Raw genomic sequence first — 25,865 nt, forward strand, 5'->3', positions numbered from 1 at the left:
TGCTCCTCATACAGATGGAATAAATATAGTGAGAGGATAAATCCTGATGCACACCTTTCCCGATTTTAAAACATGGTGTATTCCCTTACTCTGCTTGTACAACTGCCTCTTGAGCCATGTACAAGTTTCACCTGAGCACAATGGAATTCTCCTTCTTCATAGTTTACCCATAGTTTCTTTTCCACAGTCAATAACGTCCAAAGTTTATCCATAGTTTCTTTTCCACAGTCAATAAAGCCACAAGTAAACATCTTTCTGGTATTCTCTGCTTTCAGCCAAGACCTTGTTGGCGATTATCAGCAGTGGCTTGACCTCAGCAATGAGACTTCTGCTCCACGTCCTCTTCCAACTGACAGTGACCCAATCTTTAAATAACCTCTTCTTTCTCTCATGGGTGGGTTTGAACTGCCTCCCTTGTATTTATCAGCCTAATGGCTATCCCACAGCACCACCAGGACTGACGCTAGTAAGCAATTTTGTTTCCCTTTTGTTTTTATGTCTTCTGACCTTCTGGCTGTGCCTCCATCAGATCCCTGAGCAATTAAACTGAACGGAATTCCTTGAAATAGATTTCTGGCCCTTTTCTTTCTGCAGATTCTCTATCCTTTTCAATTGAAACTATGGGACTCAACAGAGTAATTGCAAACAAGGTATTGTTGGCGATGTGAACCAGGGAACAGGCAGCGGGAAGATGGGCACCATGATGAATCTCGGGTGTTGCTGGGGAAGTCTGCGGATGTGTTGTGTGATGGAGTGTTCTGAAGAGCGGCCCTCAGCCCTTTCTGCTGTTATCCAGCCTTGTGGGGCCTTCACTTAAAATGCTTCACGGCTGCCTTCCTTTTCTTTGAGGGTAATCAATGCCCAGAGGATTCCTTCTGAGTCTTGTACAGTTTATTCATGATGAGATTGCGCCAGGGTTACTTTATGAACCTGTGAGTCATGCGATCCCACGGGACTCTGTCTTCATTAGGACTTGCTCAAGTGCATTGTTGTGGCCTCAGAAATCTTACTTGTCTTTGAACCAGGGGCCACAGTATTTACAGTTTTGCAACGTGGGCCCTGACTTTTGGGCTGCTAGTCCACAAACTAAGAGGGGTGGGCGGTCTTGTCTTGACTTCACAGTGTTGTGTGGCTTCCACTGAAGTGCAAGGATTTTGCATCTGGAGGGCATTTTGGAGTGACCTTTAATAGCCCTTTCCTGACAATTTGTGCTTGGGTTAGGGCGAGAGAGTTGGGTTGTCTGTTCATCGACTTAAAAATTCTCTGGAAGCAAAACCAATGATTTCAAGCTGGAGGACCCATGCTGAGATTTCAGCAGAAGAATGCTTCTTTGTAATTACCACTGATATCCCAAAGGATGGCCCCTCTTAGAATCTGTGCATCATCTGGACTTGAACTAACAACATGAACCCCTTCTGGATTACCAGAATTGGCCAGATGAAAGTTAACGCTGATGGTTCCTACAGCAAATTCAACAAATACTCATTCGACAGGTAGTATTGAGCATCTTTCATATGCCGTGTCTTGTGCTAGGAGCCGAAGAGAGGCACAGTCTTACTTTGTTTCCTCCTGAAGCCGATCCTGCAACGAAGCTTTGAGTGCAATGATCTGAGACAAGGGAATGAAGGAAGGCGAAGTGTGCTGTGTTTCTCAAGGAGGGTCCTGATCTGGCAACTGGGGGCCGCTGGAACTGTTTCAGAATTGGCCTACAGAAGGACGAGGAGCGTGGTCATCTTTTCACTAGACACCATTTGTCTTTGCTTGAAGACTGCCATGGAGGACTGTCTCTAGCCTATCCTACTGCTGAAGAATGACCACGGCTCCTGGCTAGGGAGAACACCCAGGCAAAGATTCACAGGCACTTACAGTAGATCAGTATGGGTGAGCATGAGATGATGGAACGTTAAGGATTAGAGAAGGAAGAGTGGCAGAAATTGGGGTTGTCATTTTGGATAAATTGGTAGGGGGAGCCTTTCTGAAGAAGTAACATTTGAATAAAGAGACCTGCATGAACTATGAGCCACATAAGCATCCAAGGCAGAGGAAATAGCCCATGCAAAGGGGGGAAGCAGGAGCATGTGTTGGGGGGTGAGGGAGAGCCAAGAGGCTAGATTGGATGGAGTGGAATCATCAAAGGAATAGGAGCAGAGAACTAGGGTCTGGAATGAAGATTCTGGATTTTATTCAGAATGCACGGGAATCTTAGGAAGAATTTTGAATAGGAGAGAGGGCTGACCAGATTAATATTTTGAAAAGAGAAACCTGTCTTCTTGGTGAGGGCAGAGAGTAGAAGCAGGACATGATGGTGATTAAATGGAAGTCAAGGGTCCTAGTGTTCTTGAACGGGGATGAGAGGCTACTATTGATTTTGCAGGAGCAATGGAGTAAACACACAACCTTGTAAGAGCAGCCCCATCTAGGTGCACTTCTGCTCAAGGCCACCTCTCTTGGTCCCACTTTTACCATTGCTGCCACCACTGTGTCAGTCAATCTCACTGTGGATCTTTCATTTTCCCTGACCCTCGGTTATACCTACTACTAAGATGTCTTCTCTAAGGATTTGTTGCTCTTGATAGCATGTTCAAAGGACGTGAGATAAGTCTCACCATCCTTGTGTCTCAGGAGCATTCTGATTGTACTTCTGAGACAGATTTGTTCATATGAGTGGCTTATTTTAAAAACGAGGCACATATTACTCTTTTATATATGCTTACTTGATATTTTAAAGTAATTTAGTGATTGTATATGAAAGAAATAATTGCCCGTGTGATTTATATATATATATATATACCATTGCAGACTTCCATATGAAGTCAAACATCAGTCAACATTTACTTATAAGAGTGCAAAGAGAGGGTTTTAAGATAAAAATGACAACAAAATGGTTTCACTTTGCCAAATGTATAAGCACGTAAAACGTATCATCACCGAAGTGTTGAAGGGTGAACTCGGGGTATTTTAACTACATGTTTTCTATAAAACATGATTTCATATAGTTTTCAAATAAGCACATTGTCTCATTGTAGACTTCAATTCAAGTAGACCTAGCCATTTAGTACTATTTTATCTCTCGCAAATCATCCTAGTAGAATTTTGTGTCATAAAAGAAAATGCGTATAGGACTTGTTATTTATAACCTGTGTGCCTTCCTGTTGGGTTGGCAGTTATTTCATGATTTTTTTGCACATGTCCATTCACAACAATCTTGTGTCTGTGTGTGTGCGTGTGTGTGCGTGTCTGTGCGTGTGTGTGCATGTCTGTGTGTATGTCTGTGTGTGTGCGAGTGTCTGTGTGTGCATGTCTGTGTGTCTGTCTCTGTGTGTGCATGTATGCGTGTGTGTGTCTGTGTGTGTGTGTCTGTGTGTGTGTCTGTGCGTGCATGTGTGTCTGTGTGTGCGTGTGTGTCTGTGTGTGTGTGTGTGCGTGTGTGTGTCTCTGTGAGTGTCTGTGTGTGCGCGTGCGTGTGTGTGCATGCGCGTGTAAGCAGGAAAATCATAAAGTAGTCAGTGAAGAGACGGCAGGATTCGAGTGCCACGTTATGAACCTTGTTTACCTTTGGTAACTATTTTACCTTTAACCCTTTTTAGTTTGCAAAAACAGGCCTTAAAAATAGGAATCTAACAACATGGGAATTTTAAAATGTCAGCATACATTGACCCAGTTATAGAGGAAATCTTTGGACAAATACTTTTCAGCCATGCTTTGGACCAGGGCTCCTCAAAGCTTTCAAGTGAAAAATGAATAACCTGGAGATTGTGTTCGAATCTTGATTCAGCATTTTCAATAAGTTTCTGCATGATGCCGCTGGCCCAGTCACGAGGTCTTAAGACAGTCGTCCTTAGGGCCTACCATATCTTGTCTGACCATGAGGGAAATCTATACCCAAAGGATGGATCAGCGGCTTTGGAAAAACTATATATTTGAAAACTACGAAACAAGCATATATCCTAAAGCGTTGCCTAATCCAGAGAGCCCATTTCCGTCCTGTGAGCCCAGGCTTGCTCCTCTCGTCCTGAGAGGACTTCTGAGGGGCTGTCTTCACGCAGTGAGAGGACCTGGGAGCGGAGGGTAGAAGATGTTCATTGTCCAGATCAATCTTGATTTAGGAGCAAACAGTTCTTGGCTTTCCTAGTTTAGTGTCAGGACTTTGTCTGCCCACACCCTCATTGACTTAAGGTGCTTGCTCAAAGCTTGAGGCCCCCAAGGTCTCTGTGAATGTGCAGTTGTCCTAGAGGACGGCAGCTAGCTGGTCACATCAAATCCATGCTGCCAAGGGAGCCTTGCTCGTGGCTGCACAAAGCCCAGGTTCTGCTGTGAAATAGTTAAAGGCCTGGAACGTTGAGGCGGGCCTGGAACGTTGAGGCAGGCCTGGCACAGATTACAGTTGGGTTTCAGGCTGTCATTAGGAAGACAAACTCTCTTCTCCTTAGCAACAGTCTATGCAATGGGAGCAGAAACTTGGAAATAGCAGAGGTCCCTGCAGAGAAATCTGTGTCCGGGTAGAGTCCAAAGCAATTGAAACGAGTTTATACTAATGACTTTGGGGCCCAGAGCGCCCAGAGAGTGGAAGAGGAGCGCCTATTATCAGCAGTGACCTCCACTTTGCAATTAAAATGACTATTGGGCATGTACTGGGCACCTGGGTGGGAGGCTCGTGTAACGTGGGTGGAATTCTTTCTCTGGAACTTGTGATGGGGAAACCTTTTTCTTCTGCTCACAAAGGTGAGCTCAATCACCACAGCTTTTTGTTGTTGTCCTTGTATAGTTTTTCCTTTGCTGGGCTCTGTTTCCAGAGGAACAAAACAAGAATTGATATTCAGAACACAGCCTATGCAGAGATTCTTGCATTGAGTGGGGGCAGTTTAAGAACAAAAGGGCGACAGCTGTTTTCAATTCAAGGCAGAGTCATAGAGGTTAGGACTAGCCAGAACTGGTTTTAAATTCAAGTTCATGTGTGTGGCCTTGGGGAGGTTATTGACTTCTTCCAGCGTCAAGTTTCTCAGCTGTCATGATGGTAAATATAATGTTTACCTTTGGTGGGTTGGGCATGATAATTCGGGAAGTGTCCGAAGAGTATATGGTCTATAGACTCTTAGTAAGCAGAGATGTTCTTTCCGAAAGATTTCTTGACCCATAACTAGCTGGTGATTAGGTTTCAAGGTGAGAGCTGGTGTTCTGAATTGAACGTAAACTTGAATTTCATCTGTGTGACAGAACAGCAAAGCACAATGGTGGAGCAAAAGGCAAGATGGTCAGAGTAGTGAAAAAAATGAATATTTTTCACAAGTGGAAATCTAAGAATGCACTTAAAAAGCTCTTGGCAGTGGAGGGAAATAGTGGGCTTCCTGGGGTGTGATGATTTCTGCTTATTTTAAGAATTTATAGAGGATGGGCACTTGACCTGTGGCCCGTCCAAATTGACAAGTACTGTACGTATAAAATACCAACCAGATTTCAAAAGCTTAATATGAACAACCAAAAAAAAACACCACAAAAAACCCCAAACAAGTAAAATGATTGTTGTACATTGAATATATGCTGAAATGTTAGGTTTGCTAAATATGTTAGGTTTTTTGGGGTGGGTTACCTTGATTCTTGCTCTCAACGCTGAAAGAATTCACATGGCAGAAGCACTGTTGTAAATCCAAGTAACTTTTCGGAGGGAGAGGGAAGCTTCAGGTCTTACAGTCTCAAAAGTTGCACCCTGTCTCTGGGAAGCCTGCGGACCGCAGCAGCTCGTGATTAAAGCCGGCCACTTCGGGGAGCAGTGTGAAGTGCATACCAGGACCACTGGAGCCAAGCATTCAGAGCCAAGAGCAGGGAGGCCCAAGAGAGGGCGGGGTCCTGAAAGGGCATGCGGGTTGGGGGCTGGGAGCAGAGCATCGACCCTCTGACCTCCGATCCCCCCACTGGCTGTGGTGGTGGCATGGTTGAGGGTGCTGGCTGACCTTTGGGGCTGAGTTTGGGGGCACCCGTGTGATGTCATATTGCTGGTGTCTTCTACCTGGGCCTAAGTGGCCAGGGTCTGCAAATGCCCAGTTTGGATTTTCTTTCCAACGCCTTTATTGTGGCAGTGCCAGCTGATTTTCATTTAGCAGAGGCATTTGGTGGAGACAACCCCCCTTTCCCCTAATCTAGCTACCTTTCAGTTAGATTTGTGTAGAGAAACGATGTTAATAAAATTCATTGTGCCTTTTCCTAATGCGGCAGCCAGACAGTTTTAAACTAGGAGGCCCATGGTTTGTTTCTGCCACGGTGCGCTGGTCCGGACCTGCACAGGGCCCATGTAGAATTTTTGGGAGAGGTTGAAATCATCACACGGTCCCACCAAAACAGAAATGAGAGAAAACCTTGCACTTCTTAGGAGAGCTTGTTGTTCTGATTTCTGTTGACGCTCTCAGCAAACAGAAACCCAAGTGACTGACTGACTGCAAAGTTTCCCACGCTGTTCCCTTCTCCCGCCACAGGGCACGACCCCGATAGTTACCCCTTCACTTACACTCCGGTTTCAGTCAGTTTTGTGCGAGATCAGCACTTGTCCCCTCTTATCCAAAAGGAGTGTTTTATCTGAGGGCGTCTACCCTACCACACCCAGAAAGCCAACACTATAAAAGAACATGGGGACATCAAAGGAATTGTTCCATAGGTTTGGACCACAATTTAAAAACTTTTTTCAAAAGCTATTGAGAAAAGGCAAGAAGAACCTGAAGCGATAGCAAAATCAAATCATGAACTTTGGGTCAATATTTACCTTGCTGTAAAATTAGGAGAGAAAAGGGTTGTTTTGAATCCATTAAGTGGTGTCGTAAAGACTGGTTCTTTTGCTTTGTGGGTTACAGAGAATACAAAAAGCGCATTTATCCTTTCTGGTCTTAAGCTGTCAGGAGTTATTGAAAGAGAACTTCAGCCTGATTTCTGCAGCAGAACTAATGTGAGAGGAGACGAAGGGCAAGGCGATTTAGCCTGCTGCTTCAGGTTCCTAAGTAATCACTCACAAGATGCAAATAAACGGACAACTTTGTGCCATTAAATAGAGTTACGGTTTTCAACTTGAAATGAATTCTGTGATGTGGCTGAGTAGTCATATTAATGGGCTATTTTTGGTCACTCATTTGTCCTTAGATTATCTCAGCTCCAGAGATGGGGGTGATTAACACTGCCCTCTGATCACGAGCAACAGAAGGGACAGTTTTGTCAGGAAATTGGAATTGAAGGCGGGCTATGAATTATTTCACTAGCATATCACTGCGTTCTGAACTTTTGATTGAACATTTTATTTCTTGAAGGTCGTCAAGGGAAATAGCAGGGAGCTTTCCAGTTTTTATTAACTCTCGGTGGCTTTTCCAAGTTGAGAGGGCCACCGCATGGCGTGTGATTTCATGGGTGGGCTTTAGGTGTGAAGGCTGTTACAGTCAGGGGTTAGGAAGTGTTCCCTGGAATTCTGCTAAGAAGTGTCATTCAGTGTTGAAGTCCACTAACTTCCGTAAGAAATGACTGAGTAGACGTTCTCCCTTTTATTTCTGTTCATGCTATTTAAAGATTACAATTCCAAATCACCTTAGTTGGTGTGAGTTGGAATCGATTCGATGGCACCCCACAGCAGTGACCTTGACAAAAGTACTAGAGTCATAGCTAGGGAAGTATGTTGGGCTCTTTTTGGGAAAAGAACAATGTAAAAATGGGTGTGTGTTAAACTTGCTACCCTACCCAGGTTTTCAGTGGTATAAAGTTTCATTCATTTGTCCAATGGGTATTTGTTAAGCAAGGGAAGTCACAGAACAACTGCGTGGAAGATAACTTTGAGACTACACCGAAGTGCTTATGTTTAGTAGTGATTACAAATTGGCTTTTTCAATGCTCTTCACCGCAGATGGGTCTCCCAAATAGTGGGGACACTGAGATCTAGGGAAAAGCTTGCCAATGCCAATACACTTTTATCTTTAATTTCTTTAACATCATTATACTCCTTTGTAAGCATTTAATTATCTTCATAACGGATGCTCTCGATCTTGACCACATCCTTAACATTGGGAGAGAATGGAACAAAAATATTAATTCAGGTCATTCCGAATTTTATTGTTTCAGCAATTGATACTATACTTGGAACTTCTGAAATTATAATTTAGTTACTCGCTCTGCTCAGGTCACGACCTCTTCAGCCTCACAAGCACACACTCCGCTCAAGGCCTCTGCGCTGCTGTTCCTTCTTCCTGCCGCCCCTCCTCCCAGGGCTCACAGGCTCCTCCCTTACCACCCTGAGGTCTGTGCTCCGGTGTCCTCCACCTAGAAACCTGCTAGAGGCTTCCGTCTAACACCCAACCGCTCCCCGCCTCACTCCCTAGGGATGCGAGAACTATTTGTGTGTTGAATGAATTAATGAAGTCACTATTTTTCTTGGAAAAACATTTAATTACCTAAGTTCCTCAACAACACAAAACAAAGCGTACAAAGTGGTAGTTAAAAAATTATATATATATAGTATGATGTAGTGACAGAAGAAAATTCAATAAATGGTTGAAATGGAGATAATTTTGGAACAGCTAACTTTTGTAACCATATAATTAATTTATACAAATAGAGAAGTCTGTTGGTATCACTTTTAGTCTTATTTTTCTAAAGTATTAGATATTCCTTTTATGATCCAATTGAGACTGTCGATAAGTTTAACAAACTGCCTTTTGTAGTAAAATGCAACTGTGTATACTGGGGGCTTCAGAGGTTCATGGAAAAATTTTATTTCTCTTAATTTCATTTTTCTAAAAACCTTTGCAGCCAACCTCTTGCATATTGAAGTATCAGTAATCTTTGACTTCTGACATTCATGAAAGTTGTGATGTATGGGTAAGCTAATGCCTATTATCAAATAAAACTCTAGTGATGACGATGATGGGTTAATGATTATTTTTAGATACTACGTGGACACTTGTAGAGGGCTGATTTCTGCCCAGGCCAGGAGATCTCCTGTATGATGTAACTATATTATCTCGCACTCAGCTATTTGGGCTAGTTGATTTCGTTTCCAAAAAGAAGATCATCAAATATTGGTAATTTAAAGGTAGAAATATGTAATATCTTGAAATCAAATAGATTAGGAAGATTCATAATTTTTAAACCACAATGAGATCGTAGCAAGTCCCACGCAGCCATCAGCATGGGTAAAATAAGAGAAACGAAGATAAGGATGTGGAGCAAGCGATGCTCTCGTGTATTACTGAAGAGCCTGTGAACTGGCACACCTGCTTTGAACTGTACTGTGACAGTTTCCTTAAATGCTCAACATACACCTTATATCAAGCAGGAATCTCATTCTTGAATATTTGTCTAAGTGAAGTGAAATCTTGGATTCTCACCAAAATCTGTATGTTAATGTGCATTGTGGCTCTGTTTATAACAACTTTCCCCCAAAGAAGCACCAGTCATAGCACACTCAAAACTGGAAGCAACTTCGATGTCCTTCCGTTGGGGAATGACTAGCATGACAAATGGAGGTCCTTCTCCAACTCTCTCACTGCCGTTAGCATGAGTCAGTGGGGATTCAGTGACCCCTGTGGGTTTCTGGGACTGTAACTGTTGACAGGAGTACAAAGCCTGATCTTTCTCTGGTGCAGCTGCTGGTGGTTTTGAACTACCAACCATGAGGATCGCAGCCCAAAGAGAAACTACTGCATCACTAAGGCTCTGAGCTGTTGTGCAGCAGGAAAGGAGCACGCTTGATGTACTCCTTAACTAATGTAGGCATATGTAACATAGGGTTATGCTGCAAGAGAGGTGACAGAGTCACACCTAGAAGGCTGTGTAAGATTCCATGCCCCAAAAGGTAAAATTGAGGGACAGAGAGCAGATTGGGGAGTGCCTTGGACTGAGAAGGAGGTTTGATTCTAAATGGTCTGCATGAGGAAAAGTTAGAATAATGGAGCTAATTTATTTCTTGATTGTCAGCATTTGTCAAAATTCAAAGATTTTTTTACCAGAGAGAATTAATTAAAAAGAAATTTCAGTGATGATTTTCTTGATCATTTAAACCAGGTGCCGTAGTGTTTATGTTTGTGCTGCTAATTGCAAGGTCGCACCAGCTGCTCAGTAGGAGAAAGATGAGGCTCTCTACTCCCATAAACAGTTAAACAGCAGTGGTTCTTAACCTGTGGGTCACAACCCTTTTGAAGTCCAAATGACGCTTTTACAGTGGTCGCCTAATACATCCTGCATATCAGATATTTGTATTACAATTCATAACAGTAGCAAAATTACTGTGATGACGTAGCAATGAAAATAATTTTGTGGCTGGGGGTCACCACCACATGAGGAACTGTTATTAAAGGGTGCTGCATTAGAAAAGTTGAGAGCCACTGAGTTACAGTCTCAGAAACCCACAGGGCCAGTTCTCTGTCTTATAGGGTCCCTGTGAGTCAGAATTTACTACTTGATAACAGTAACTTTGGTTTTTGTTTTATACTTCTGAATCCAGATCTGAATTGCCTAGGCGAGCGGTCAAGTTGATGTAGAGCCTCTATTCCCCATTTTAGTTTACATGAATTGTCAGGGGTTCCTAAGGAAGTTTGGTGGCCCAGTGATTGTGCACTATACTGCTAGCCATAGGTCAGCAGTTCAAATCCACCAGCTGCTCCTTGGGAGAAAGCTGAGGCTTTCTAATCCCATAAAGCGTCTGGAACCCTACGCAGCAGTTCTAGTCTGTCCTATAAGGTCACGATGACTTGGAATTGACGATTCTATAGTTCCCGAAACTCTTTTTAGCTGCTATTTCATAGCAAATGGTATAGAAGTCTCTGAAATATAGATTGGTGTTATTTTTTTTTCATTTGTCTGTGGTTCCAAAGGAGCCCTGCAGTGGTAGTGAGTTGTGTGTTGGGCTGCTAACCACAAGGTTAGCAGTTCAAAACCACCAGCTGCTCAGTGGGAGAGAGATTACGGTTTCTGTTCCTGTAAAGGTTTATCTATCGTCTTGGAAACCCAGTGGAGCAGTTCTGCTCTGGCCTAAAGAATCACTATGAGTCAGAGTTGATTCAATTACACTGTTGTTTCTTTTTTCTTTTTGTAAGTCTTTTGTTGTGGTTCAAAACAGTTTCCATTTGGAATGACTGGTAGAAATCTATCTCCTGGGCAGATTGCATTTTCCGGTGACTGTTTAAACGCGAGAGCAATTTTATCTACCCTGTAAGGCATGTGGTCCCCATGAGTCACATTCAACTCCGGGACAATGGATTTGAGTTTTTTCCCACCCAAATTCTAAGTTTCCCCTTCATGAATTCATCACATCCTGGGCTGCGGGAGACTCACAGACAGCAAAGATGTGCCTTACAAGAGAGGCAGTGTGTGCCTGGAGGGCTTTGGGCATGGATGGGAGACTGAGCCAAGCACTTTTCCTGCCCCGTGAAGGAAACTGCAGGTGGCCATGAACACTTGAAATGTGGCTGCTTTGAACTGGGATGTTCTGAAGACACACCGTGAAAATGTCTCCATAATTTTTATACAGATTACATGTAAAACTCAAGAAGCTCAGACTCACTGCCACCTTGTTGTTATTGACGCATAGCGACCCTATAGGACAGGGTAGAACTGTTCAGTTGGATTTGTGAGCTGGTAAACCTTCACAGGAGCAAACAGCCTGATTTCCCCCCAGGTATGGTTGGTGGTTTTGAACTACTGACCAGTGGTTAGCAGCTGGGTGTTTAAATTGCTGTACCAGCAGGGCCCCTTTAGATCACATATATCAATTAAATTCATTATTAAGAATCAGTTCACCCGTGCTTTACTGTGTTCTGATTTTAGACTATCAGGCATTCTCATGTGGTTGCAAGGTGTGCAGACATACATTGTACTGTGTTTCTGCTATATTGCGTCTTGCAGTGTCTCGCCGTGTCTTGCAGTGTCTCGCCGTGTTTTTGTAAATTGAAGGTGTGGGGTAACTCTGCTTTGAGGGAGCCTGCAAAGGCCATTTTTTGGGCAGAATGTATTCGCTTCCTGTCTCAGGGCCGCAGTTTGGTGATTGTAACATCTCCAGTGTCTTCTAGGGCGAACGCACACTTGAGCAGGTGTCCGTAACGTAAACATAACTGTCACATGCACCAAAAACCAAATCTATGACCTCATGCAGATGTCTCTGGTTTCGTAGGCAGCGCAGTGCTTGCTGGACGGCGCACCAGGGCTCCGTCTCGTTTCCCCAAAACCCCTGCCACTCAGGTGTCTGCTCTCGATTTCTGCAGCTTTCTCATTCCAAATCTGTCAAATACCGGGAATCGTGTTGTGTGCATCTTTGTGAGATTAGCGTTTCTCACTCAAAATTCCATGCAGGTCCATTTAAATTGCCGTATGTGTTAATCGTGTTTTCCTTGTATTGCTGAGTAGTACTCCAGAGCTCTCTAAACACTCCACTAAGAAACACCGTCCCCCTACACACACACGACGTCCCCCCAAAAGAAAGAACACATAAAGCACCAGACCCGTTGCTGTCACATGATCACCCCATGATCTAGAGCAGCGGTTCTCAACCTGTGGGTCGTGACCCCTTTGGAGGCCAAATGACCCTTTCACAGGGGTCGCCTAATACATCCTGCATATCAGATATTTGTATTACAATTCGTAACATTAGCAAAATTACTGTGATGACGTAGCAATGACAATAATTGTACGATTGGGCATCACCACCACATGAGGAACTGTATGAAAGGGTCACAGCACTAGGAAGGTTGAGAACCACTGAGCTAGAGAAGAAAGCTGCTCTATTGGACTTTCTTGGCTGTACTATTCACAGAAGCATGTTGGCAGGTGTTTCTTACACAGCACCATTGGAGAAGTTTCAGCTGCCAGCCTGTAGTTTCCTACCTGGGTACAAACCACTTGTGTCACCAAGGACCTGGAAAATGAAGAAGAAAAAAGACATGTATGGGTTTCTTATTTATTTGGACCATACTGAATTATGCTCATGCTTGTAAGAAGTAATGAAAAATTTTATTTCTCTTTTGTTTTTATTGAACTTGAGACAGTCTTGTCTTACATGTACATTTTTGTTCTAAAAAAATCAATTATTTGTCGAAACAAAACAAAAACCAAAAAGACCTAAATCCAAAGATGAAAACTAGAATTTTTTTGTTGTTTGCTATTTCAAATCGGTCTTCAGCAAAACCATCCCAGTTTCTCTCTCTGTTCTTTCTCCTTTCCTATGTCTGTTTTTTCTTGGTTAGTTTTTCCAATAAGAAAACTTTTGTACTTCTGTCCACAAAAGAAACTTTTCTCCATGCTGGGCAGCAAGAAGGAATGTGTCGCAGCCTATGCCAGTGATCCTCAGCATGCTAGTTAGAAGTTAATTAAATAGCTCATATTTCTCTGATATGCTTTCTCTTGGGAGAGTCTGAAACTTTTTTTCTCCCCAACATTGGCTTCCTAAATAAATCAACTCGGTTAACTGTGGTGGAGGCAAGAAGCAGGACACAGGGACATTTCAGAGCAGATTAGAGCAGAGGTAAGGGATAATACCCTTCTCCATTAAGATTGCCGGGGAAATTAGGCAGGCAGAGAATAATTACCTGGACTGGCATCCATCCAGGTTTCTGAAACGAAAACTTTGTTTGACTCTTCTGATGGATCACCGATGAACACACACCCCCGAGGACCTGCATGGTTGGATCTTTTCTCAAGCATAGTTGAGTTTTCTGTTTGTACTCCATAGTTATTGCAATTAATTAATTAATTAATTAAAAAATTTTTTAACAATTTATTAGGGGCTCATACAATTCTTATCACAGTTCATACATATACATACATCAGTTGTATAAAGCACATCTGTACAGTCTTTGCCCTAATCATTTTTTTCTCCTCTTTTCTTTTTTTACATTTTATTAGGGACTCATACAACTCTTATCACCATCCATACATATAAATACATCAATTGTATAAAGCACATCCATACATTCCCTGCCCCAATCATTCTCATTATTTTAAGTCAAATTATGGAGTGTGAGGGATTCCAACAAATAAACCCCTAACACAGAACATGAGATTCAAGGAAGTTGCCCTGTAAAGATAGATTTATATGTGCATAGTACCTGCTTATGTGACCACCAGGACATTGGAGCGGGGGCTGAACAAGAGGAAAACTTAGAGAACAGTTTGAGCCTCACACCTCCTAAAGGTGAGGACCCTAGTATGGCACCAGTCTTTGGCCCGCACCTTGCTAGTACTTAGAAGATCACTGCATAAATGTCATCTGATACATGGACTTGGTCACCCTGGTGGGAAAATGAGCCATTGAAAGCAACTCAGCTCACTGCCATTGAGTCAATGCTGACTTCTAGCGGCCTGGTAAGACAGAGTAGAACTGCCCCTGTGGGTTTCCAAGACTACCTCTTTATGAGAGTAGAAGGCCTAAGCTCCATCTCCCTTGGTGCATGGCTGGTGGTTGTCAAAGTAATATCCTTACACTTCTGTACTTTAAATCGTTCTTATGCACCGGATTTGTTCGGTGAAATAGATCATTTGGTTTCTTGACCACAGCTTCCATGAGCACTGATTGTTGCCTTTTAGTTAAATTGTGAGGATTTGGGTTTTCTTTACACCAAGTTGTGATTCACACTTAAAACTGCAGTCCTTGATTGTCATTAGCAAGTGCTTCAAGACCTCCTCACGTTTAGCCATCAAGGTTGTGTCTCTGCATGTTGTAGGTTGTTAATGAGCCTCCTCCCAGTCCTAATGCCACATACTTCATTATCTAGTCCAGCTGCTGAAATTATTTGCTCAGCACACAGATTCAATAAGTGCGGTGAAAACATACAACCCTGATGGGCACTTCTTGGTCCAGGTTCCACATGAGCAGAGAAAGGGTTCTGAAGTGGTATCCACAGTGGTTCTGAAGTGGTATCCACAGTGGTTCTGAAGTGGTATCCACAGTTTGCTGTGATCAACGGTTGATTGTTGAGGATTACACGGGACCAGCCAGCCTTTAGTTCTGCGGTACATGGAATCACTGTGATTTGGAATCAACTCGATGGCGCCTAACAACAAGACCAGTGTAATGCTATTAGAATGAAAAAGCTGGTATGTTGAGGCTTTGAGTCAGACCACCAACCCAGTTTACTATGTTACCTACCATGTCTGATAGTTAATAATAGCTCGTGATTGCAGCCCTTACTACTTCACCTCTTTGCCATTAAGGATGCTAACGTTCACGTGTCCCTGTACTTCTGTAGCCAGCCATGTAATTATAAAAGTCTGTGCTTCAGGCAGACTTTGCTGCTGGATGGCCACTAGGGGATGACAGAAGGGAAGCAAAACCACGTGGCCTATTTTTTTTTTTTTAATCTTTGGTTACCAAAGAGACTTACTTAGACAGCAAGTTGTTTCTCAAAATGCGGGGCATGGCGTGATCATTAATCAGTGAGCTTCTGGGGGAATTCAGCATGTTTTACAGGCCCAAGAGACATAAAACAATCACATAGTTTAAATTCTACCTCTAGGTGGGCCCGTTAACTAATCAGCTAATTAATCATTCCACAAACATTTACTGACGTGTTTACTATATGGTGTTCACTATGTTAGGTCCCAGAGATGTATATAATGGTTTTCAATGCACACATAATCCTGTCCTGGTGAAATTCACTGTCTCATATTGATATATCAGTGTAAATATAAGCCAAATGCTGCGGAAGAGGAGCTAACCATTGGCCATGATTCTTGGGTTTGAGTGCCAGCCCTGTGTGCTTGATTATTCCTCTCACTTCTCAGTTTCCTCTTCTCACAAATATTAGAAATACCTGCAGTCTATTTGTAGTTTTCACATGAATTAAATTTGATGATGCAATCTAGACCTAGAACTTGAGTCATAGACAGTCACTAAAATAGTGAAATTTCATGTGATAAATGTGTCTCCCATGCTCACTCGCTGACTCCCATTGAGTCATTTCCGCTCACAGGGACCCTGTGGGACACGGTGAAACAGCCTCTTTGGGTTTCCGAGAGGGATACTATCTATAGAAATAGAAATCCTAATCCTCCTTCCGTAGAGTAGCTGGTGACTTCGAACTGCTGACCTTGTGTTTAGCAGGCTAACACCCACTCCTGCCACCAAGACTTAGTTATTTGCAACTGAAGTGTACGTGAAGTAGGACAATTCTGTCTATAGAGTTTGGGGGTGAGTTTGATTTTTTTCCCTCCAATTTAAATGATTAAAATAATTTCATGGTAAGTTTTACATTATGACATAGCACAAAATCCAGAGGCCTTTTCGTCTCCTTTCAATGCTGGTTCCCACAGGTAACTACTCTCCAGTTTCTTTCCCTCCCATCTGGGTGTGCTATCTGATTCAGGGGCGTTAGTCTTTACCCACTGAAATCATACTGGGCTTATTACTGCATTGCATAATGTTTTAAGGCAATACCAGGACCCAAGTGTTTTTCCACAATAGTCCATAGAGTTCCAGGTTTGCACCTTTAAACCACGGCTCTAGTCTGATATTGCAGTTGTAACTAGGGTCTTCCTATGAGGCTCTGCTGTGGATTTCTCCATGCCCAGCTGCCGACCTCACATTCCAAGGTTTTCAGAGTTTACAGCCTCCACCTTCTTCTGAACTGCGAGCGGGCTTCCTCCTACCTGCGTCATGCAGATAGGTCCTAGAACTCTTCTCCTCCCTCACCACACTTGCAAGGAATCCCTGGGTAGTTCAACGGGTTAGTTCACGCTCTGCTCACCCAAAGGTTGGTAAGCCGAGTGCACCCCGGAGGCTTGTTGATCCCACAATGTAATTCCTGAATCTACAGAAATGACTTAGTAACAACGAGAATGCGAAAACATATATCTAAAATAACGACTTTGCAATTATTGGATATGATTAAATTATGTCCAACTTATTGTGGCCAACCCCCTATGGTAGAATAGAACGTCTCCATGGGTTTTCCTGGCTGTAAACTTTCCAGAAGAAGTTCTCCAGGCCCCCTGTGTCCTGGAACCCCACTGGGTGGGGGAGACGGTGCTTCCAGCTACCCTTTTTGTTAGCAGCCAGATGTTCGGCTTTTTGTAAGTGCACCTTGTCCCCCTTTGTTGACTGCCTGAGTACCTGAAATAGTATTTTACACTTACAGCAGTAGTAAATATTCTAGTATTGGACTGTTTTTCACATTAACCACCTGCCTGGCAGTAACAGCTGCTGAGGGTGCAAAGCGAGAGGTGAGAGGTGAGAGTAATTCTGTGATGGTTGAGGTTATGTGTCAACTGGGCTGAGTCATGATTCCTGATGGTTTGGCAGTTATGTAATGATGTAACTTAGTTTTTTAATGATGTAATTTGGCGGTCATGGAATTGTAATATCAGTCAGATATGTAATGATGTAGTCATTATTTTATGATCTGATGTGCTCATGCTCAATTTTGCATGTGTTAATTAATGTTCACATGACCTAACCATGTTGATACATGACAGGATGCAGACTCAATTTCATTGCAAATCCTTCTTAGTCAGCACTAATCTTTGAAAGTTCTTTTTTTTAATTAATGTTCATTTATGGACATCATAGTATTATTCTGAAAATGACAATTCATACTTCTAGAATATTTTAGATATCCTTACTGTTCAGTTATTACTTAGCTGTTTTGACAGATTAAGGTGTTTAGTCATGGATTACTAGTTTAGGCATAAAACGCCTGCAGATTGCATAGGGCAGTATTTAAAACTTTTGTCATCTGCTTAGTAAAGTCTTGATGTGTTTTTTTCTGGTGTATATTTAAATTATAAATTCTGAGTTTGAAATGTAAAGGGCTCTTTCCACTTTTGAGAACTCTGAAGTCCTGAATATTGATCGATCGTTTCTGTGTCTGCTTGCATTACACAGGGCGGCACTGCAGGCTTGACTGAAGTAGGCACCGTTTGCCCTGGTTCCGGATCCGCCCGGTGAGTACCCGCTGCCTGCAGTGAGGCGTGGCTGCTGATGGGGTCTGTTGGATGGATCTCTTCAGTAAGGATGATGTCACTCTCTCCAAAATGCCTCTCAATATGTACTCCCAAATGTTTTCCATGCTATGGAGGAGCACTCAGCACAATCTACCAGCTTTTTCTAGACTGGAATTTCTTCAACCCACTACCGACCTTACATGTGTTAGCCTGTGCTTGATTTTCTACTTCATGTCTATGGTGGCATGGCCTGCATTTCTAGAGACTCAGTTATTATTCAACTACCTACTGTTCTTGGCCCTTCTCTTCGTTTGTTTGCTTGATTCTAATTTCACTTAACTTTTTTTGAATTTCAAACCATTTTATTGGGAGCTTACACAGGTAATCATATTGTTCCATAGTTTAATCACATCAAGCAGTATTGTACAGTTGATACCACAATCAGCCGTAAAATATTCTTTTGTGAACTCCTTAACGTCAGCTCCCTGTACTGGACCCTCAAGAAGCCTTTATTCTACTTGCTGTCTCTATAGGTTCATCGATCTTGGGTTTCATATTCTAAAAAACATGTAACAGAAGTTCAAGAGGGTCACCCCCAGTGGCAATATATGTCTGAGATTAACCCCAATATGAACAAACAGAAACAAAACAGAAAATGTTGAAAACCAGATCAGTTGGCCATTTTTCTGAAATGTATGTGATTCGTTTTCAATCTTATACAAAATTTTAAAGAGTATTTCCAGTGTCCTGAAACATCAAACTGTGCTAATTTTCACTGGAATCCTTTCATTTCATGGGAATGATCTACGAGGGTGACAGGACTTGTCTTCCCATCCTCTCTTGAAGCTCCGTTCTGCGACCCTGTGTGGACATGTTTGAAGGCAGAAAGGGAAACCAGAAATGTCTTCTTTTTAACATTAGAAACAATAACTTGCCAAAGCTTATTCTAGAGTCAGAACCTTAGTGAGTGTGAGAGACACTGTTCTTTTTGGAGGTCGTTATCAAATTGCTCTTTTCAGTTTTAAAAAAGGGGGATTAAGTGGCATCATTTACTCTGAGGCAGTGGTTCTGCACCTTCTTAATGCCGTGACCCTTTAATGCAGTTCCTCATGTTGTGGTGATTCCCCCAACCATAACATTATTTTCATTGCTAATTCATAACTAATTTTGCTACTCTTATGAATCGGGTGACGCCTATGAAAGGGTCATTTGACTCCCAAGGGGTCGCGACCCACAGGTTGCGAAACGCTGCTGTAGGGACAATACCGTATATACTCAAGTATAAGCCAACCTGAGTATCAGCCAAGGCACCTAATTTTACCACAAAACTGCATTGAAAACATGCTGAACAACTCGGTTTATACACGAGTATACATGAGTGCTCACATGGAAAAGATAACTAGCTACTGCCCTATCTCTTCAAATAGGGGAACTCTCGGGCCCAGGCATTTAAACCCAGAGCTGTTTTCTTCAGCGTGTTGCATGTCATGTGCCACATCGCATTATCTCTTGGCAGTTCCTGGTTTTCTTTCGTCTTTTCTGTAAAAGGAAGGAAGAGGCGCACAACCTGACACTTCTCCCAGTAATCAGTGCTTCTTGATGACACAGAATATCAAGAAAGTACATTTATTATCGAATGTCCTACCTATTTTTAGTCACATGAACTATATTTTACTGCTCTCAAGGATGACTCATGAGCTATGTCTTAGTAGACAAACTGAATAGTTCTGTACGGCCTTAAATCAGTGTAGACACACATACTAGTCCTTATATTTTTCTGTAAGCTGTCTTTTCTGTATAATCATTGCATTCGCCTTAAATAGATCATTTTAAGATCCGTTTTGTATGAAAAAGGATTTGCTTAGTGAATATCAACTCTGATTTAAGAGTCAAAAAATGAAATAGCTTAGAAGTTATTTATTCAATTTTAAGTGCAAAAATCACATTTTTTCATATTAAGTGGTATAATTGTTGTGCCTTTGATTTAATGAAAACTTTGAATGCCAGGCCCTAGGATGCATGGCTCTTTTCCCACCATCACACCTAATGTTATCTGATTGGATGAGCACCCAGATTTCATTTGATTTATTCATATTCTCCTCCCAAACAGAATGGTTTCTATGCCTCCCTCCATTCCTCTAAAAAGAAAAACATTTTTCCTCTAGCACTCTCAAATTTGAGATATTTTGAAATGTGAGTTGTGTTTTTTTAATGTGTGTACAAAGTTAAGTCAAAAAGTATTGTGACAAAGTGTGGTGAAGAAACCAGATGGTGCCTGGTTCTCAGAAAGGCAGTGTCTGGGATCTTAAAGGATTATCTTCAAGCAAGCAGCCATCTAAGTGAGGTGTCAACTAATTTCACATGAACCAAGCATAAAAGCCTGGGTGATTCAAGGATTGTAAACAATACAATCCAAATCTGAAGGAGGGAACCATATTGGAGCTTAAATTCTGCACATCCAATTTGTAGATGGCTGTGGAAGCCCCAAATCCATTTGCAGGGCCCCCACCTTCAGTGGGGAGCCTTCAGTACCCCACTCCCCTCTGGCCATAGTCCAGCGATGTGAGGAGCCTTCTTATCAGACGGCACGGCAAAGCTGATAATGGCAGATGTCATTAGGTCAAAATGTACTAACAGCATTTGATCACCCCTTTGACCCAGTTTAAAGTTATTTCCGTTTTTAGGATTTTCTCCTTTCTTCTTGATTCAAGTTTTCTTCTTTGGTATTGTCCTTGTTGTTCTGTATTTTTGTTTGCTGCCTGTTTGTTTTGTATGGATTTCTGTCTGTGAAATCTAGGTTAGGTAAATGTATCGTTACAGTCATTGGATTAATAATTACCTAGGGGCCCGGCAGGGAGGTTGGGTGGAAATGGGCGTTAACAACAATGAACACGAGAGGAGGAGGTTCTGAAATCGATTGTGGTGATGATTACACATCTCTTCTTCATATGATTAAATTGACTGCTATGTGAATTACATGCCAATAAATATTAGACATGTATTTCCAGAATATCATAGAAACATTTATTAAACAAAAATATAAAAGTGTGAAATTATTGTCTCTCCGCAATTGTTTTCTCCTCCATCTCGGTCTATGTGCCACTGAAGGCATAGCTTGGATCACTAACCCTTCCCCCCTCACCCCCCAAATTTGTGCTCTTTGATTTATATAAGAACGACTGTTTGGGCCTCCTTGTTCCTTTTCAATGCTGAGTTTGGGAACAAAACAGTCTGAAGGGGAAAGTGGGAGTGGGGTTTTCCATTGAAATTCCTGTAAGAGAGGCTTGCTGCCCTCATGGAATGAGCAGGCCGCCACAGCCTCCTGCGCTGACCTCTGTTTGAATGGAACAAGTTCAACAAATCCTTGCGAAAACCACTGTTTTGATTGGAACTTGATCTCTGGATCATATTAGTAAACCCGAGACCCATCTCTGGTTACATTTTTTTCATAAAATTATCTTCATTAGCTTCCGTCTTGATGTAAAAAATGGAAAGAAACTTCATTTCCTTGAGGTGGGTAATTTTTGCATAATAACTGTTGGCACACATAGATCAGGAAGCTTGCTGAAACCAAGATGTTCACTGAACATGGAAAATGCCAAATCACCTGAGAACCCATTTTTAGTCACGGCTGCGTCAACAGTCAATCTACAGTTCACCAGGGTCTGGGTTTCAGCCGCAGCCACTTCATTTGTGGAGGCTGATAGTCAGTCGTCCTTCCCTTGGATCGTCTTTGAAATCTGGCTGCTCTTTCTTAACATGCTTGGTCCACCTAAAATCTCTCGTGTTCTGAGGGCGGCATGCCGATACATTTGTTCCAATGCTTCAGTGAGGTAGACAGAGGCTCACTTGGATTCGTGTTAAAAATTTGTTATTAGTCTTCTTCTCAGAATAGTTTTTGCCCTCAGAGCACCAAATCATCCCCTTTCGAAGGCATTCCAATAAGGAGAGGACAATAAAACTATTGGGAGAACATGTTTGCAGTCATCCACCGATCAAAGAAGCGTGTTTAAACCTGTGCCTTAGAAACTGGAAGGGCACCCTCCCTGTAGCAATCCTTTTGGGCTTCTCATATGCTAAAGTTGGATTTCCTAAAATAATGTCTTCCTCTACTAAAAATTGGAACTAGACCTGTGCAACCTGAACAATTCTGGTGCTTTCTACAACGTCTACTGTGTTTTCCCAGACTTGCAGTCTTGACTAGTTAAAGTATATTCTGTGCACATCATAGATACGAAAGAACCTACCTGCTGTCCACAGAATATACTGCGACTCTTGCTCAAATGGCACGAAGTGCAACTTAACTTTTCATATATTTGTGGCACGTCCAATGTGATTTTTATCACTGTTAAGCAGCAAGCTCCTGGATGCAAAAATCCTCATGTAGACAACAAAATGATTACTCTTAGATGAGGTATCCTCATCTGTACATTTCCAGTTCCAGAATGGCTGGAAGTTAGTCTAGTCACACCATTCTTAGATCTTAGACTATGCTTAGAATCCTATTTCGGGTTCCAGAATAAACTAGAAGTTAGTGTAGTTACATCTAAAAGTTTCTTCTAGTTTCAGTAAAAGAAAGAAAGCTGCACCCTTGAGAACTTCTCCCATGGGTTATTTTGGGTTGAAAGTAATACTACTACGTTTCCCAATATCTTCTAGGTTGCTTTCTTCTTTTTGGAAGGATTCTGGATTATTTTTATTAACATTCTATGCAAAATTTATAACAGTATTATCAAAATTTTTAGAAGTACACCAAGGTTTAATGTTAACTTCCCTTTCTTCTGATTTTGCTTTATAACTTTGCATGTTATCCTGACTTCTGAAGAGATGAAGGGCGTCAGGAAACAGCTCTTAGAAGAATGACATTAAAGGTTACCGTACATACACTTGAGTATAAGCCGACCTGAATATCGCCCAAGGCACCTAATTTTACCACAGAAACTGCATTTAAAAATGTGCTGAAAAACTTGGCTTATACACATGTATATGGGTAATGGATTATTTTCCCACAAACTTTTTGAAGCCCCCTCATATATGTATATACTTACATACAGTCACACACACACACACATATTTGTGCTGGCTATCCACATCTCTTTTCTAGATCTCAAACCTCTATTGTAGGTCTGCTATGTTGCTCTTTCAGAAAAAGTACACTTCTTGTTGATTAAACTATGGATGCTGTGATTATTTCACTAAGTATTATAAAAACCCTTCTCCATAGAAGTGGTTTTGTATTTTCTTGGAGCACATTCTTACATGCCAAGTGTCTTTTGTTGGATTCCCCAGAAGCAGACTCTAAAATGAGGATCCTGTGCAAGTGACTTATTAAGGCAGTGCCTCCACCTGAAAACAGTCATTGGGGGTGGGGGTGGTGGTGGGGGGCAGGAGAAAGAAACCTAACTGGGAATTACCAAGCAAAGTTCCTCTCTCCGGGCAGTCCTAGGGGAAGCTCTGGAATTTTATGCCTCTTCAGAGTTTGTACCTCCTCAGGTCCAGGGAGCCGGCTTTCACGTCGGTGCTGTAGTTGAATAATGACTGCCACCTGGGAGCAGAGGGCTGTAGCCTGTCCATCCTTCCTGCTCTCTGTACCAGCAGCAAAACAACCTGGGTGCAGAGGGCTGTAGCCTGTCCATCCTTCCTGCTCTCTGTACCAGCAGCAAAACAACCTGGGTGCAGAGGGATGTAGCCTCTTCATCCTTCCTGCTCTCTGTACCAGCAGCAAAACAGCTCCAGTGATTGAAGCACGTCCTTCTAACGACATTTTGTGAGTGCCTTGTCTCAAAGCACACAAAGACTGGGAGATAGATGGGCATACTGGAGTGTTACAATAAATCTTATGGGTGCTGGGGACACAGAGCTTGTTCAAGGTAGTAAGCAGTGTGCCGTTTCACTTCTCCTGCGGGCACGTGTTCACTACTTTGGCCGTTTCCTAATGTACCCCGTGTATACTCAAGTATAAGCCAATCCAAATGTCAGCCAAGGACTCTAATTTTACTACAAAAATTGCATTAAAAATGTGCTGAAAAGCTCGGCTTATACACAAGTATATACGGAAAGTTGAGCACTTTTGAGAAGGTGTTTAAATTTCAATTCCTTCTCTAATAATATAATAACCTCTTCCTCCTAATGAGAGCCCTGGCTGAGACCCTGCCAGCCACTCCAAGGGGGTAAGATGATGCTTTCTGATCCTGTAAAGATTTGCAGCCTCAGAAATGTTAGGGAGCAATTCAGATTTGTCCTTTAGGGTCATTATGAGTTGGAGTAGATGCAATGGCAGTGTATTTTAATTCTTTCAGATATATAATTTTTATAGTGATTGCCATATAAAAGTGATTGCCATATTAGCAAGAGTCACTTAAGCAATTGTCAGTAGAATTTCTACATATATTAGTTACATAGTTATAGTTATACACATATTAGTTATTTGTGTAAGAAAACAATCTGAAAGTTCACAATTTTTCTTAGCTGGAATACTAGATAGGATGTGCCCGAAAAAGAAGCAAGAGATTATATGACGGGTGGTTATTTTTGGTAGAAGTATTTTGAAGCATCCCTACTATAATGTTATTCTTCTTTCTTTTAACAGTCTTCCTTATGTTATTTTCCAATGTTTCACCTTTTTCTTATAAGTATTTTACATTTAAAAATTTGGTATGGTGTTTCTTTAAGCACTTTCAATTCAGTATGACACAAACATTCACAGTTGGCCTGTTGCTCTCCTAGAGCCCCACTATGCAATGCAAATATCATGCGGGTCTTGTATGCATTTTACACTCACATCATTAAAAAGGCACAAAGAAACAGCTAAAATTAATGTTAATAGCAGGTTTGACCTAACATATCATTTCAAGATCTAATCAACTGGACACATATTTGGTACTATGAGTTATTTTACACACACACACACACACACACATATCTGGTGTGTGCTTTCTACTTTCAGCTCATTTCAATTGAGATGAGTACTCAAAAATTATTTTGCCAGTGTCACTTTATTGGCCAGTGCAAATTTAGAATACCTTAGAAAATTCTGGTATGGGGGCCTACCCTCTTTTGAGAGAAGAGGTATTCTCAGTGCTTTTGCCAAGTTGATAAAGAAAACAAGGCCACCTGTCTTTGATGAGCCATTTACTGTCCTGGAGGCCATGGTGGCATGATAGATTAGGCACCAGGCTGCCAGACACAGCCGCAGATCTACAGGAGAAAGATGAGACCGCCTACTTGGAGCCTGTCCATCATTTCTACTCTGCCTGGTAGGTTTACCATGATCTGGAGTAAATAAGGATTATGATTTAAATGATTGGGTTTGGTAACTGGGATGTCACTGTTAACTTTAATGAAAAGAATAGTCCGGAATTCACATTTTAGAATAGGTCCTGGTAGAATGCAGAAAGATTTTAGATAGTTATAGCTATATAGGGGGTGATGGAGGATCTAGCACTTTTTGAGTGTTTTCATGTAAACTGATAAAGCTCAAGTGCCAAGTCCATGTTGAGAAAGGTCGTTCTTGGCCAGATAGACAATAAACTCAAGGACGTAGGTGTGCCGCATTTGAAATGCGGTATTACTGTACGCTTATGGGTGTTGGGTCAGTCGTGGTTATCAGTGCTATGTAAGAAATCCCCCTGCATAGCGTGGCATGAAACAGCAGCAGTTGCCTTTTTTATTGATGGTTTGGAAAGGGCTTGGCTTTGTGGTTCTCTTGGGGCATCTCATGTGCTTGCACTGAAGTAGTCACTGAAGTTGGCAGAGCAGGAATCTGGAGCAGCTGGGAGCTGGCTTGCTATTTGCGACTCTTCACACGGCCACAGATCCTAAGACCCATGTGCACGTGTAGGTCAACTTGAACCACAAATGCCCATGTCCTTTTATCTTGGAAGAAATTGAGAAATGAGATAGAAAAGCATTGACAGAAAGAGGGGTGTGTGTGTCTGGGGGGGTAGTTTCCTATGCCCTTACTACTCAAAAGA

General features: G+C 42.1%; 1 protein-coding gene across 1 annotated transcript in view; it reads left to right on the forward strand.

Moving 5' to 3' along the window:
- The window catches only part of PLCB4 (phospholipase C beta 4), a 378,558-nt gene that overhangs the window by 108,606 nt on the left and 244,087 nt on the right, over positions 1 to 25,865 (forward strand). The window contains exon 2 of the mRNA XM_075527830.1: positions 17,834 to 17,892. The gene's annotated coding sequence lies outside the window, so the exon portion shown is untranslated. The remainder of the gene's footprint in view (positions 1 to 17,833; positions 17,893 to 25,865) is intronic.

The sequence above is a fragment of the Tenrec ecaudatus genome, chromosome 12 (assembly GCF_050624435.1).
Source record: "Tenrec ecaudatus isolate mTenEca1 chromosome 12, mTenEca1.hap1, whole genome shotgun sequence".
Classification (NCBI taxonomy): domain Eukaryota; kingdom Metazoa; phylum Chordata; class Mammalia; order Afrosoricida; family Tenrecidae; genus Tenrec; species Tenrec ecaudatus.